The 10,277-nt window shown below is 35.7% G+C and overlaps 1 long non-coding RNA gene across 1 annotated transcript in view; it reads right to left on the reverse strand.

The window, feature by feature from the left end:
• Nucleotides 1-6,135, reverse strand: part of LOC134759197 (uncharacterized) — a 41,481-nt gene extending 35,346 nt beyond the window's left edge. Inside the window, exon 1 of the long non-coding RNA XR_010135155.1 lies at nt 6,071-6,135. This is a non-coding gene — a long non-coding RNA (uncharacterized lncRNA). The remainder of the gene's footprint in view (nt 1-6,070) is intronic.
• Nucleotides 6,136-10,277: the final 4,142 nt, after the last annotated feature.

A 10,277-nucleotide genomic window follows, 5' to 3' on the forward strand; every position in this document is an offset into this window, starting at 1 on the left:
CAGGGGGCATCATGGAACCTGCCGACAGGTGATGTCTTCCCTGGATGCCCAGCTTTAAAATTTCTCTCTTTTGTACTCTGTCCCTTTATTTCTCAGAGTGGGTGACACTTAGAGAATATAGAAAAGAACCTACATGAAATATCAGGGGTGAATTTCACCCGATATCTGGCTGAATTTCCCCCAATAGTTTTAGTAATAGTCTGCTTTATCAGAAGGAATAACAATCACAATTAATTATTGAATTATAGGCAATGTTTTAATGGCTTTAACATAGTTGACAATAATTAACAGCAAATAGGACTTGAGTTTTTGAAGTATCTTTTCAATAATTATACACATCACAAATTGTTCAGATATCGTTATCAGTTATAGATGATTTCATTTTATTTTGAAGATGCATCCACTATGGTGCTTTGGATCATCAGCTGGGATGGTTGTACAATGGGTACAGCAGGGACTATTGACTGGAGTGTCTGTATGTGGCCTCCCAGTATGGCAGTCTCAGGGCTCTAAGAGGAAGTATTCCCAGAGAAAGTATTCCAGCAAAACTGTAGAAGCTGAATAATGAAACTTTGTCATATACACTCTTCAGCATCCACATTATTTGCTGGAATACCCCAGTCAACACCGCCTGTCCTCAGCCATCCCAGTAGGAGCCAAACATGTAAGTAAGTAAAACAAGCCACATGGAATTGAATTGCCCAGCTGCAAGTATTTTAACCAGCGATTACAGCTGAGGCCCCAAATATTATGAAGGTGACAAGATCTGTCTTCACTGTCCCATTTCTGAATCTGTAACTCAGAGATACCATAAGAATAATAAAATGGTTTAGACCATTCAATTTTAGCGTGGCTTGTTACACAGTGACAGGTACTGCAAACACCAGAAAATAGCAAATTGAGTGATAGCAACCAAAATTTGTTGGTTATATTATTTCAAAATAATATAGCATTATCTATCATAGAAGAATATATATACAACTTAGAATTGTATGCAATCAATACATTTGCAAATAAGAACTTGTAAAAAATTATAAAAGAGTATTCCAAAAACATTGTTTGCCCTTTTAAAGTAAAATAAAAACACCATAAGCCTTCCCTTAACTCTGTAATAGTGTTGATTTAAACATATTACAAAAAATTTCAGCCAATCACTTGAAAAATGGTTGGTCTATAAAGTCACATGAAATTATTTTGTTTCACAATTTGCTTTTGATTCTCCCTGTTGCATTGATTTTGAAAATCTTACAGAGGACAGACTTTAGATATAAAGTAAACTGAAGCATTTACTCTTTCCTATTCAACATAGTGTTGGAAGTTCTGGCCAGGGCAATCAGGCAGGAGAAAGACATAAAAGTTATTCAATTGGGAAAAGAGGAAGTCAATTTGTCCCTGTTTGCAGATGACATGATTGTATATCTAGAAAACCCCATCATTTCAGCCCCAAATCTCCTTAAGCTGATAAGCAACTTCAGCAAAGTCTCAGGATACAAAATCAACATGCAAAAATCACAAGCATTCTTATACACCAATAACAGACAAACGGAGAGCCAAATCATGAGTGAACTCCCATTCACAATTGCTTCAAAGAGAATAAAATACCTAGGAATCCAACTTACAAGTGATGCGAAGGACCTCTTCAAGGAGAACTACAGACCACTGCTCAATGAAATAAAAGAGGATACAAACAAATGGAAGAATATTCCATGCTCATGGGTAGGAAGAATCAATATTGTGAAAATGGCCATACTGCCCAAGGTAATTTATAGATTCAATGCCATTCCCATCAAGCTACCAGTGACTTTCTTCACAGAATTGGAAAAAACTACTGTAAAGTTCATATGGAACCAAAAAAGAGCCTGCAATGCCAAGTCAATCCTAAGCCAAAAGAACAAAGCTGGAGGCATCATGCTACCTGACTTCAAACACTACTACAAGGCTACAGTAACCAAAAGAGTATGGTACTGGTACCAAAACAGAGATATAGACCAATGGAACAGAACAGAGCCCTCAGAAATAATGCCACATATCTACAACAATCTGATCTTTGACAAACCTGAGAAAAACAAGCAATGGGGAAAGGATTCCCTATTTAATAAATGGTGCTGGGAAAACTGGCTAGCCATATGTAGAAAGCTGAAACTGGATCCCTTCCTTACATCTTATACAAAAATTAATTCAAGATAGATTAAAGACTTAAACGTTAGACCTAAAACCATAAAAACCCTAGAAGAAAACCTAGGCAATACCATTCAGGACATAGGCATGGACAAGGACTTCATGTCTAAAACACCAAAAGCAATGGCAACAAAAGCCAAAATTGACAAATGGGATCTAATTAACTAAAGAGTTTCTGCACTGCAAAAGAAAGTACCATCAGAGTGAACAGGCAACCTACAGAATGGGAGAAAATTTTTGCAACCTGCTCATCTGACAAAGGACTAATATCCAGAATCTACAAAGAACTCAAACAAATTTACAAGAAAAAAACAACTCCATCAAAAAGTAGGCGAAGGATATGAACAGACACTTCCCAAAATAAGACATTTATGCAGCCAAAAGACATATGAAAAAATGCTCATCATCACTGGCCATCAGAGAAATGCAAATCAAAACCACAGTGAGGTACCATCTCACACCAGTTAGAATGGCGATCATTAAAAAGTCAGGAAACAACAGGTGCTGGAGAGGATGTGGAGAAATAGGAACACTTTTACACTGTTGGTGGGACTGTAAATTAGTTCAACCATCGTGGAAGTCAGTGTGGCGATTCCTCAGGGACCTAGAACTAGAAATAGCATTTGACCCAGCCATCCCATTACTGGGTATATACCCAAAGGATTATAAATCATGCTGCTATAAAGACACATGCACACGTCTGTTTATTGTGGCACTATTCACAATAGCAAAGACTTGGAACCAACCCAAATGTCCAACAATGATAGACTGGATTAAGAAAATGTGGCACATATACACCATGGAATATTACTCAGCCATAGAAAATGATGAGTTCATGTCCTTTGTAGGGACATGGATGAAGCTGGAAACCATCATTCTCAGCAAACTATCGCAAGGACAAAAAACCAAACACCGCATGTTCTCACTCATAGGTGGGAATTGAACAATGAGAACACATGGCCACAGGAAGGGGAACATCACACACTGGGGCCTATTGTGGGGTACGGGGCTAGGGGAGGGATAGCATTAGGAGATATACCTAATGTTAAATGACGAGTTAATGGGTGCAGCACACCAACATGGCACATGTATACATATGTAACAGACCTGCATGTTGTGCACATGTACCCTAAAACTTAAAGTATAATTTAAAAAAAAAGAAAATCTATTTTTCCCATATAATAATAATTTGAGAGAGGAATTCTGGTCTGTTTTTATTATATTACTTTGCATTTTTCTTAAGATATTTTAAGTAAATTACTTTGAAAAATTCTAACAGTAATTGCATAAGCAAATCTGATTTGATAAATCACTTAATATCTGCATTTTGTGAGTTCAGTTAAAATATGATATGCTTCTTAAATAAGTTCAAAAATTTTCCAAGTAGAAATTAAGAACAAGGAAATGGAAGCTGTATGGTGATTATTTCATAATAATTTACAAATAATATTGTTTTATTCAAATTTATTTTATCTTTAAGTATATAGAAGAGGAAATATTGAAAGCATCAATTCTATGGGGACAAGTTTCAACTTCAGGATTATTTCTTATGAAGAAGAAAAGCATCTTTCAAGATCTATTCTTACACACCTAAATCTATAAAATGTTTCCAAAAGCAGTTGCTGTTGCTGTCTAGGGTGAACTGAAAATCCAGATTCATTTGCCTTGTCATTGTTCTAATTTTGACAGCCTTAGACATTTGGTTGCTTAAAGCAAAGGCTGGCATTGGCAAATGAGAACAGGAAAGCCTGGGTTTGCCAATTCAATGCAGCCATTTAAAAAATATATATTTCCACATATATAACATTTTTAAAGTTGCAGCAAGCCCTGCATATGGCTTTTTTGAAGTAATAATAATATGTAAATGAATATAAGTTCAAAAACCATGCTAGGGAAATATTATAAAATATAAGGTACTTTTAAAAGATAGTGTTGAAGATGTCAACAATACTTTAATAACAAATTAAAATCTAAGCTCTGGCACTTAAATCTTGCTACAAATTGGAAAGTTGAAATCTGCATCTAAAAATTATTTGGAAAATAAATATGTAAGTATTGTACACTTATTTTATTGAACTTCTTATTAAAGAAACATGCACAGTGAATTAATAAATGAATATGGTTCCCTAGAGATGTGTGGATATCATTTTTCTGCATATAAATCACTTCTTGGTGTGAGGTTCTAGCTCCACATCAAAGAGCATGGAGCATAGTAAAGTGTAACTGTGGAGGTCATAGACAGGGTCACTTTTCCAGATAGTGGTTAAATTGCTGTAGTTTTAACTTGGAGTAACTTTATTTTATTCTGAGTTCTACTTATTTTATTAAAGGAAAGATCATGATAAATTTTCAAAGGATTATCTGTAAAATAAAATAGATCAAAAACAAAAATGCAGACTGCCTAAGCTAAAGTTTAAACACTTGTAGAATGAAGTTTAACCTGTATAGTTTTTCTGACTCTTATTTCCTCAGTCTCAATTTACTATTTATCAATTATTTCCTGTATTATCTCCCAAAATTACTCACTGACTTTACATCTTTTCCTAGTTTTCATTTTTAATATATTTTTTCCTTATTATCAGGCATATTACAAAATTAAATGGAAATCTTTTGTTGTGACACTCAATAGCCTCATGACCCACTAGAAGAATATTTGATCAAATTTAAGCCTGGAGTTAGGATTTATCGAAGGCCATAGTAAGAAACCTAAAGGGAGGAAAAGTAAAAATAAAAAGGAATTGGTGCAAAACTGTCATCAGCAAACATATGCTTCTTTACCATTTATTCTTGCAGCACATTACAATGAACTTTTATTGAGGCATAATTTATACACAATAAAATACTACAAATTCATTCATCATTTTATGAGTTTTGATAAATATATATATCTGTATTTCTCAATAAAGATATTGAAGATTCCCATAACCCCAAGAATTTCCCTTGTCAACTTTCACAATATTGCATTCTAATGACTGTTATGTCTCTTTTCCAAACATAGACCAATAAAACCTCTTTGAGTAAAGGAGACACATCTTGCCAATGATTGTTCCCTAGCATTGAGTATAGAACCTATATCAAAGTAAGACACAAATCCTTCTAAGCAGACTTTGTGACTAACATGAGGGAGACCAAACAAAAGACAGATGGCATTGAGGAGGACAGAGAGGTGAATTCTGCAAAAAGGGTATGAAATGAGAATGAACATAGCATGTGAAGACATAAACCTTTTATATACCATAAAAATGTCATTAGTTTTAGGTGATATATAATTATAATTAAACTTTTCTTGCTATAATCTCTCTAGTGGAATTCTTTATCCCTGGAATTAATGATTTTACTGGGCTTTTATATTAATCAAGAACAATGTTCATTGCAAGTAACAGAGAAAAATACATTTCCAAATATATAAAAGTGTAATTATTAGAAAATGTATCTAGAAAAAAATAGTAACCCCTGGAATTGAACAGAACAAATGACTCCAAAGTCATTAGAATTTTCTTTTCTCTATATTATCTTCATTATTTTTCTGTGTGCTCAAACTCTCATCATCACTCAGTGTGGAGAAGATGATATGACTAGTGGAATTTCAAGGATTATTTTCTAATATCTACATTGCTAAAGACAAAAGTGGCTTCTTTATTCTGACTTAGTTTGAGATACACTGAGGACATGAATTGATTGGACTGATTTATGTTACAAGTTAATTCTTATAAGTAGGTCAGTAGCTCAGAATTTTTATTAGGAAATCATGGCAGAAATATGAAAGGGTACTTTCAAGCCTACTTATTCAAAAATATGATTCTTAAAGTTAAATTAGGTTTATTATCATATAAGTTGCTCAGAAATCTTTCTTTCTAAAGAGAATATAAATTATTTGGGGGAAGATACTCACAGTCATTAATATAACCCCAAAGAGTACAATGTCTCTTCTTTGGTGGAAAAAGCACTCTGCACCTGAGGGAACAGAAGAAAGTTACATCAGGACATCCTTGGAATAAAGTGTTTTACAAAAGAATGAGAGTACCTCTAGAAATTCACACGGAATCAGATGATATAATTGCTGGACCTCAGTAATGCAAACCAATAGGAAATCAGGATAAAAATTAGATCAGACTTGGTGGTGGTCTAGAAAAAAATATTTTGTAACAAAGGTGACCTCCTTGAGGGTAATCAGATGGTCCAGTTTGCATTGAAAGACACAAATAACAAATCCAGGCATGGTACCAGAAATTTTATATAGTGTCACTAGGAGCCATACCATTTTCAACTCATCATCTTACCATTAAAGGGTATTCCTATTTATTCCCAGACTCTGAAAGCTGTCAGAGTAGTGGCCCCAATGACCCTTTCTATATCTATCGATGTATGTCCTGTCTGTCTAGTCACCTCCCCACTGAACCTGAGTTTGACCATGTGAATTGCTTTGCCCAATACAACAAAATCAAATGTAATACAAAAATAGATATTAAAAAACTCTTTTTGCATTGGGACTTACTTATTCCCTAAAAACATTTCCAACAGGTGAAGAAGTCCAGGCTAATAAGCTGTAGACATTTTACTCAGATAACATTTAACATTAACCACCTACTATGGAAGTGTGGCCACCTCAGGCCATCGAGCTTCAAATAAGCCACCACATGACTGCAGCTATGTGAGAGCCTCTTGTAGAGCGCAACAGTAGAAACATCCAATTGAGTCCCGCTCAAATTGCTGACTCATAGAATCACGAGACAATAATGTTGTCCGTGTTTTCCGCTACTAAATTTTGGTGTGTGTATGTTATGTGTATGTGTGTAATTACAAATGCACATCTGAAATAGAAATAGTACCTTGGTGTGCTGTCATAACAAAAAGTTAGAACATGCGACTTTGCTTTGAGGTCAGCTGGCAGATGGAGGCTGGAAGAAAAGCTAGGAGACTGATATTAGAGAAGAAAAGCAGGGAGGAGACCCAGTCTGAGGCTGTGGAATTGCAACAAACTGTTACTGTCTCTGTCAGGGCTGTGGGGAAACCACTGTTGGAGGCTGGGATGGTGAGAACCCATGTGTGTAAAGGCAGAACAATTGGCCAACATAATTCCTGCAGTAGGACCTTGGATGACATTAACTGTACCTAATGACTGGTGTATCTGACTAAAGACATGTTCTGGCAGAAATGCAAAGTAACATGTGGCTTCTTTTAGCTATGCAATGACTTGTTGGTTTGGAAAATAAAGCTTTTCATCCTCAGTCTCTCAACCTGGCAATGATTTTCAGAACGTCTTTATTTGAGTATGACTGATACACAAATATCTGCATATATTTAATGTATAGAAATTGATGAGTTTGGACATATGCATAAACTCATGCCATCACTGTAACCAAGGTAAAAAAAAAATACCACTATCACCTCGAAATGTTCTTTGTGTATGTTTTGTGGTCAGAACATTTAGCATGAGATATGCATACCCTCTTAACAAATTAAGTGCACAATACCATATATTAACTATAGGCAATATGTTTTACAGCATATCTCTGGAACTTATAAGTAGTCTCAAGCTAAAGGTTAAAGCAAGGATGTCAGAGTAAGGCCTTTTCTTCAAACCTCAAAACCATTTAAGGCTATGCCTGATAGATCTTCCCAGCTTAACAAACTGGCTCCTAAAAAATCATATGAATATTGTCACACATTAAACTGACACTCTTAAAGGAGAGAAGTTTGTCATAAAATGAATTATGGATGTGACTTTTGGAGCATAGAATGAATCCTCCCCAAATTCACTGAAAAAACAAAGTTATTTAAATAAATGTCATACTAAAACTCCTTCCAGCTTGGACTCTAAGGGACGGAGGAAATTCAAATTAAATGAGGCCTCTGGCCCCACTTTTGAAATGCATACTGTAGACTCAGAGGGTTGCTTTCCTGAAAATATGAACCACGTCATAAAAAATGAAGGAAGGCCCAAAGGTAGAATAAAAAATGACAGAGAAAGCTGGGCTAATTACCACAGACCCATCGCCCTAACACAAAACAATTTATTATCTCACACTGTCCATGGGTTAGGAGTCTGGGTGTCCACCTAGCTGAGGCCTCTGCTCAGAGTCTCACCAGGCTAAACTCAAGTGTCGGCTGGGGCTTGGGTTTCTTCTGAGGCTCAGCTGTCTCTTCCACAATCACTGTTTGTTGGCACAATTCAGTTTCTCATATCATAAAATGAAAGGCCTCAGTCCAAGAGGCGAGTTATAATTTCCTGCCACGTAGTCTTCTTTACAAATATAGTTTGCTTCCTTCTATGCCAGCAGGAGTGCGTCTCTTCAATGCATCCTTGTCATTTAAATGTCTCACCTGTTTAGACCAGATCCACTCAGGGTAACATTCCTTTCAGTTAACTAAAAGTTAATTGACAAATAACTTATTCATAAGAGATATAGTTCATCATAGTCATAGGTCCAATTTACAGGAAATGAGAGGGGATTATTTAGGGCATGTATACCAGGATGTGGGAATCTTACGGGCCATCTTAAAATCCTTCTTACCACAGAGTGAGATCATTGTTTGGGCATATGTGGGCTGGATAACTTGACTTTTTACTTCATGGGTCATTGAATAAAGAGTAGTGTATTAGTTCATTTTCATGCTGCTATAAAGAACCACCTGAGACTGGATAATTTATAAAGAAAAAGGTTTAATTGACTCACAGTTCCCCATAGCTGAAGAGGCCTCAGGAAACTTACAACCATGGCAGAAGGCAAAAGGTAAACAAGGCATGTCTTACCGAGAAGGAGCAGGAGAGAGAGAGAATGAGAGGGGAAAAACTGCCACACACTTTTAAACCATCAGATCTCATGAGAATTCACTTACTATCACGAGAACAGCATAGGGGAAACCACCCCCATGATCCTGTCACCTCCCACAGGTCCCTGCCCTGACAGGTGGGGATTACAATTCAATGTGAGATTTGGGCAGGGACACAGAGCCAAACCATATCAAGTAGCTACCTCAGAAGTGCCTCACCTACATCCAGACTTGATGTACTCACAAAATCACGTGTGGTGAGACTGATGCCATGATTAAGTAAAACTTTAGGTATCTTAGGAAGGGGTGACTATATATTCCCCATGAGGAGTTGTTAATCACTGGGTACAGGAACACATTGTGCTAGATTGTTGCAGCAATACCTCCACTCAATGCATCACACTTCTCTGTATCCATGCATTTGTGAAATTTCCTTCCCGTTTACATTGTATTTGCCTTGCCTTGACCAGCAGAAATCAGCAAATGTAATACAGTAGCTTGAAAATTGCTCATGCTTTAGGTTAACGATCAAAGAGCTGTAAACTTACGTTTAAGTCTAGATAGCAGATTAATTTCTCATAGTAGTATGGGTTAGAGAATCTGAATCATGTACTTCATTTGTATTATAATATTAAATAAAAATATTATAGTTAATGGGGGATATGTTTCTCATTGTTGGACAAAAAGAAATTAAAAATATGGAAAAAGTAAACTTCTGGAATGAATCTTCATACTATTGGATAATTTTAATATGTAATCTATGGTGTTTAATACATATATTTAAATAGTATTAAGTAAAATAAACAGGACACAGAAAGACAAATATCACATGTTCTCACTCACGTGTGGGAGCTAAACAATTTGATCTCTTGGAGTTAGATAGTAGAACAATAGATACCAGAATCTGGGAAGAGTGTGTTGGGGGGAAGTTTGGGGGATGAAGTGAGGCAGGCTAATGAGCACAAATATATAATTAGATAGGAGGAATAAGTTCTAATGTTCAATAGCACAGTAGGGTGACTGAAGTTAACAATAATATATTGTACATTTCAAAATAATCTAGAAGAGAGGATTTGAAATATTCACAACACAAAACTATGATAAATGCTGGAGGTGATGAATAGCCTAAATACCCTGACTTGATGATTACACATTCTCTGCATGTATCAAAATATCACCCGTACCCCATAAATATGAACAAAGAGTACGTGTCAATAAAACATTCAAAAACATGTAATTACATGTCTGCTGAGATGGTCTAGAGAAATTGACATCCCAGTAGCAAAGAAAATACAAATACCAGATCTAGATTTCTAAATATTATT

This window comes from Gorilla gorilla, chromosome 1 (genome assembly GCF_029281585.2).
Source record: "Gorilla gorilla gorilla isolate KB3781 chromosome 1, NHGRI_mGorGor1-v2.1_pri, whole genome shotgun sequence".
NCBI classification, from domain to species: Eukaryota; Metazoa; Chordata; class Mammalia; order Primates; family Hominidae; genus Gorilla; species Gorilla gorilla.